Source organism: Giraffa tippelskirchi, chromosome 8 (assembly GCF_054371585.1).
Source record: "Giraffa tippelskirchi isolate mGirTip1 chromosome 8, T2T-mGirTip1v1.2.pri, whole genome shotgun sequence".
Taxonomy (NCBI): Eukaryota; Metazoa; Chordata; class Mammalia; order Artiodactyla; family Giraffidae; genus Giraffa; species Giraffa tippelskirchi.
In genome coordinates this window covers 791,471-797,470 of record NC_137282.1, presented here as the reverse complement: position 1 = coordinate 797,470, position 6,000 = coordinate 791,471, and the positions used below count along the sequence as shown (strand labels likewise).

The 6,000-nt window shown below is 39.7% G+C and overlaps 1 long non-coding RNA gene across 1 annotated transcript in view; it reads right to left on the bottom strand.

The window, feature by feature from the left end:
- Positions 1-470: 470 nt before the first annotated feature.
- LOC145518602 (uncharacterized) overlaps positions 471-6,000 on the bottom strand; it is a 40,901-nt gene continuing 35,371 nt past the window's right edge. The window contains exon 3 of the long non-coding RNA XR_014063023.1: positions 471-1,200. This is a non-coding gene — a long non-coding RNA (uncharacterized LOC145518602). The remainder of the gene's footprint in view (positions 1,201-6,000) is intronic.

Here is a 6,000-nt window from a genome sequence, read left to right as displayed (position 1 = left end):
TTCTCCTTTCTTCTCTGCTCAGTAAACTGCTACTCCTCTCCTGAAACCTGGTGCAAATATCAACTTTCTTGGAAAGTTTTTTCCAGTCTGTGGCTATTCTTTACCTTTATATTCTTATATTCTTACAGTTTTCTGAACATACTTATAATAATATAATGTGCTCAGTCGCTTAGTCATGTGTGACTTTTGGTGACCCATGGACTGTAGTCCACCAGGCTCCTCGGGCCATGGGATTTTCCAGGCAAGAATACTGGAGTGGGGTTGCCATTTCCTTCTCCAGGGGACCTTTCCAACCCAGGGATCGAACCCGAGTCTCTTGCGTCTCCTGCACTGGCAGGCAGGTTCTTCACCACCGCGTCCCTGGGAAGCCCAATGATATAACACTTATCACCTGATATCTGTGTGTATATATATATATATATATATAAAATGACTGTGAATGTGTGTATATATGCACATACACATGCATATGTATGTGTATTTTTATTTCACCACAGTTGAATTCTCCAAGGGCAAAGAACGTCTTCCGTGCGGCTGGCTCCCTTCCTTAGTCGAGCGCGTGGAGCAGAGCTGGCGGACAAACGCTTGCAGACGAAGACGTGTATTCTGGCTGGAAACGATGATCGAAGTGTCTTGATAGACAGACTCTGGCTATGTTTGAACCACTCGTGAATCATTTTCCCCTCTCTACTTAGAGAGAAGAAGTATTTTCAGGATCTTTAATGTGTCTTTAAATAAAAAGTCACAGGGAACTTCCAGTCTTAACTGATTTACTAGCCAAAGTAGATTGAACCTGTGCAGGCCACAGCTTCCGAGGGATCTTTTAATAGCTGGTTAAATGCAAAAGGAGCATACAGGCCCCAAGGTTCTCTACAGGCAGATACATTTTCAGAAAAGTAATCCTCTTCTGAAGGGATGGCAAAGCTTAAATTATAAAACTCAAAGCATTTGTCTGCTTTTTAGTGGTGCTATTATAGCAGACAGTCCTCAGGGGTATATGGATTTATTCCAAAGGTTAGCTTAGTTGTTTAAAGATTTAACTGCTTGTGACTGCAGCATATTTTATTCTGATCACAGTCCAGTAGCGAGATCTCTGTGGTCCGGCAAGGGGGCACCCTTACCACTTTACCTCTCTGCATGGCCACGCAGCCAGGCTGAACAGGAGACTGAAGGAGGCTGACCAAAACGTGATGACCTGGCCTGTGGGCACAAGATAAACAAGCTATTCAGAAAATATTAGACCAAGTATGACCAACAAGACCAAGGAGAAATGTTCACCCTTATAAATGTTCAAAATTTGAAACTTAACAGTAACGAACCACGATGATATGCCATTTTCCCCATCAAAAATGCACTTATTTGAAGGACCAGTGGTGTGAACTGAGCCCTACTGTATTCTGCATATCGTATGAGAATAGATTTGAGGACAATGGGGAGAGACATGTTTGCACAATCTTTGATTCCACAGTTCAATCCCCAGAATCTCACCTAAGGAAATAACCAGGGATGTGCACCTAGACTTAGTCATAGGGGTTTTGTTTAATGTTCTTAATGATATAAAAAACTACAAGTTACACTACATGCTCAAAATGAAGAATTTGCCTAAATAAATACTATCGATTGCTTACATAAAATTTGATGTAAATAACTAAGAATCTGTAAAGACAAAACCTGAACAAGATCAAAGTCTATTAGCAATATACAGCAATATAGACCATGTTTTCATATGTTTGCATCTTGCAAAAAGGACTTCCTAGGTGGCGCTAGTGGTACAGAACTCGCCTGCCAATGCAGGAGACATAGGAGACTTGGATTTGATCCCTGGGCAGAGAAGATTCCCTGAAGCAGGGCACGACAACCCACTCCAGTATTGTCTGGGAAACCCCATGGGCAGAGGAGCCTGGTAGGCTACAGTCCATGGGTTGCAAAGAGCAGGAGACAGCTGAAGCGAATTAGCACAGCACATGTTGCAAAAACATAGGTGTGACTAAACAGCCTTCGAGGGATTCAGCATGTCTCCCTCTTGCCAAAAAGAAATTTTAATTCACTGAAAAATTGTTGAATCATGGATACTTTACTAAAGATTCATTAAACTGTGTGTTTTGAGAGGGAAAGTATATCAGTTCAGTTCAGTTCAGTTCAGTCGCTCAGTTGTGTCCAACTCTTTGCGACCCCATGAATTGCAGTACGCCAGGCCTCTCTGTCCACCACCAACTCCCGGAGTCTACCCAAACCCATGTCCATCGAGTCGGTGATGCCATCCAACCATCTCATCCTCTGTCGTCCCCTTCTCCTCCCGCCCCCAATCCTACCCAGCATTAGGGTCTTTTCCAATGAGTCAACCCTTCGCATGAGGTGGCCAAAGTATTGGAGTTTCAGCTTCAGCAACAGACCTTCCAATGAACACCCAGAATTGATCTCCTTTAGGATGGATTGATTGGATCTCCTTGCAGTCCAAGGGACTCTCAAGAGTCTTCTCCAACACCACAGTTCAAAAGCATCAATTCTTCGGCGCTCAGCTTTCTTCACCATCCAACTCTCACATCCATACATGACCACTGGAAAAACCATAGCCTTGACTAGACGGACTTTTGTTGGCAAAGTAATGTCTCTGCTTTTAAATATGCTATCTAGGTTGGCCATAACCTTCCTTCCAAGGAGTAAGCATCTTTTAATTTCATGGCTGCAATCACCATTAGCAGTGATTTTGGAGCCCCCCAAAATAAAGTCTGACACTGTTTCCACTGTTTCCCCATCTATTTCCCATGAAGTGATGGGACCAGATGCCATGATCTTAGTTTTCTGAACGTTGAGCTTTAAGCCAACTTTTTCACTCGCCTTTTTCACCTTCATCAAGAGGCTCTTTAGTTCTTCTTCACTTTCTGCCATAAGGGTGGTGTCATCCGCATATCTGAGGTTATTGATATTTCTCCCGGCAATCTTGATTCCAGCTTGTATTTCTTCCAGCCCAGTGTTTCTCATGATGTACTCTGCGTATAAGTTAAATAAGCAGGGTGACAATATACAGCCTTGACGTACTCCTTTTCCTATTTGGAACCAGTCTGTTGTTCCATGTCCAGTTCGAACTGTTGCTTCCTGACCTGCATACAGGTTTCTCAAGAGACAGGTCAGATGGTCTGGTATTCCCATCTCTTTCAGAATTTTCCACAGTTTATTGTGATCCACACAGTCAAAGGCTTCGGCATAGTCAATAAAGCAGAAATAGATGTTTTTCTGGAACTCTCTTGCTTTTTTGATGATCCAGCGGATATTGGCAATTTGATCTCTGGTTCCTCTGCCTTTTCTAAAACCAGCTTGAACATCTGGAAGTTCACGGTTCACATATTGCTGAAGCCTGGCTTGGAAACTAATACCGTGTTATAAACTAACTATATCTCAATAAAATTCTTAAAATAAGTAAATAACAGTATTTAAAAAAAATCTCTCATACTGATTTAATTTTTAGATCAACAAAAGAAACTATAAATGTAGGGGGAAATTCCTTCCCCCCAACACTAGGTTTTTCTGGACTCCATTAAGAAGCAAAGCACATACTTACATTTAAAAAACCAAACCAAACAAACAAACAAACAAACAAAAATGCTCCACAAAAAACAGCTTTTTCCAGGCCGAATAACCCTTGCTCAGAATGGTCAATAATAAATGTACTGATTGTACTCTACTGACAAAATGATCAGTAAAATAAAATTTCATTGTTGGTCAACCACAAGTAATAAAATTTTGTGATTCACTGATATTTCTAATTTAGCTTTTAAATTAAATTGGGAAACCTGTTAAGCTGCACTGCCAATTTGGTTCAGTGAATGAGAAAAGCTAGGGGAATAATCATAATAAAAAAAAATATCTTTGCTAAAAAACTGCATTTTCTGACATTCCTTTTAAATGTCTGACTTTGTGATTAATGGATAAGCTTTTTGTTTGAAGCTGTGGAATTATGGTAGTTTCTCAAAGTATAAAGAACCAGTAAATTTTTTTAGAAATCAATATTAGGTTTTAGCTATTTTTTTAAAATAGTGACTTTCTACCCTTGTAAGAACCTTTTATGATTTTTATCATTCATCAATTATCGGTTGTAGAAAATAGGAAACACACAGCTGAACAGCATTTGTGACTCTAGCTCCAGCCATACTTTCTTTGTCATAGTCTTTCATTTCCCAGAGTAGGCACATTTTTCAGCTAAAACCTTTACCCAATGAAAATTGTTAAATAAAAATAATGCTGCAATTAAACTAGCTTCAAAAAGTTGAAAGCATCTGAAAGACGTGCAAAGGTCTTTTCAGTGCTGTGATAGATATATATTTTTTATTTCCATTTTTTAAAAAACATGTCTTTTGTGGGTTAGGAATTTATAGTCTGTTTTAAAGCTTATCTTTTCAGTGTTCAGCTCTTTGTGGTGCTATATTACAATGTGCAATCATGTTCTAGATGGAAATTAAAGCCATTTTCAGAAAACCCAGCCAATTTACCTGCCCTTCACTGCTTAATACCATTAGGCAGTCACTTGCTTTGCATCAAAGACTTGTAAAAGTGATTGTATCTAAAGCCCTTTGCGGAATCCAAAATAGAATACCAATAGCCAAAAGAACAGCCTGTTCTTACATTTTAAATAGTGGAATTCATTTGTGGGATGAGCTTCAAAACTAAATTTTTAAAAAAGAAACTTCTATTAACATAAGCATGAAATAGTTCAGATCGAGAGTATTCTTAGACTGAAAAAGAAAGGTTGGAAAAGAGTATTACAAATGGTAAAGAGTTCAACTATCCATGAGACCCTGGGAATCTACACTAGTCTCAGAGTCAGAAGACTCTCCAGTTCTGACATTGGGATGAATTTTGCTTGTAGGATATAATGTAAATGCTGGGAGGCTGGCATCCAAGGACATGGGCTCCAATCCTAACTCTAGTAATTCCAGTTGTGTAATTTGAATGTAAACAAATTATATCTAGAAATCTCAAATTAATAACTTGTTGATTGGAAAAAATGCACAATGTGGGTTAAGTTTTATTGGGAGTAAAATGAGGACTATAGCCCAGGAGTCAGAATTATAGATAGCTCTGAAAACCCGCTCTGAAGAGGTACGAGGAGAGGTCAGTATACAAGTGATTTTGGTGAAGGGAAATACATACAATCAAACATATATTTTTTGCAGGAAGTTGATGCTGGTCATGAGGAGCAGACATCACCATGAAGGATTCTGGTACTTTTCTAGATATGAAGAGATGCAAGAATTTGGCTCATAAAATCTTCAGAAAATATTTACCTATCTGAAGACCTGTTCTGCCAATTTTTCCCAGAGCACAGATGCCTCATTCCTGAACTTCACCATGAATTCCTTTCAGAGGATGTTGAAGGTCAGTAGTTGCAGTGGATCATGATTTGATTCTTGTGGAGGTGGGTGGAAAGTGCCGATTTTTAGTTGGCACCTTCATAAGGTTATTGAAACAATGAAATAATTTGATGCTTGGCATAGTAATTGGCAAAAAGTAAGGACTTCCCTGGTGGTTCAGACAGTAAAGAATCTGCCTGAAGTGCAGGAAACCCAGGTTTGATCCCTGGCTTGAGAAGATCCCCTGGAGAAGGAAATGGCACCCACTCCAGTCCTCTTGCCTGGAGAATCCCATGGACAGAGGAGCCTGGTGGACTACAGGCCATAGGGTCACAAAGAGTCGGACAGGACTGAGCGACCAACATTTACTTACTTAAGGACACAATATGTGTTAGTTGGCTAATTAATCACGTAAACCTGGACAATGAGAACACATTGTCTTTTCATCATCAAACACTGTGTTTGAGTACCTGATTTTAGGTGTCCCTCAAGCCTATAAAGTACATATTATCTCTAGTAAAGAAATAAAAACTGGGGCACACAGAGATACAGGCAATTTTCCAAAGGATACAGAAAGCCATGGTTCAAGCCCACATATGTGCAGTTCACAAATACATGCTTGTATCATTTTACCGTGTTGCTATCAAAGGAA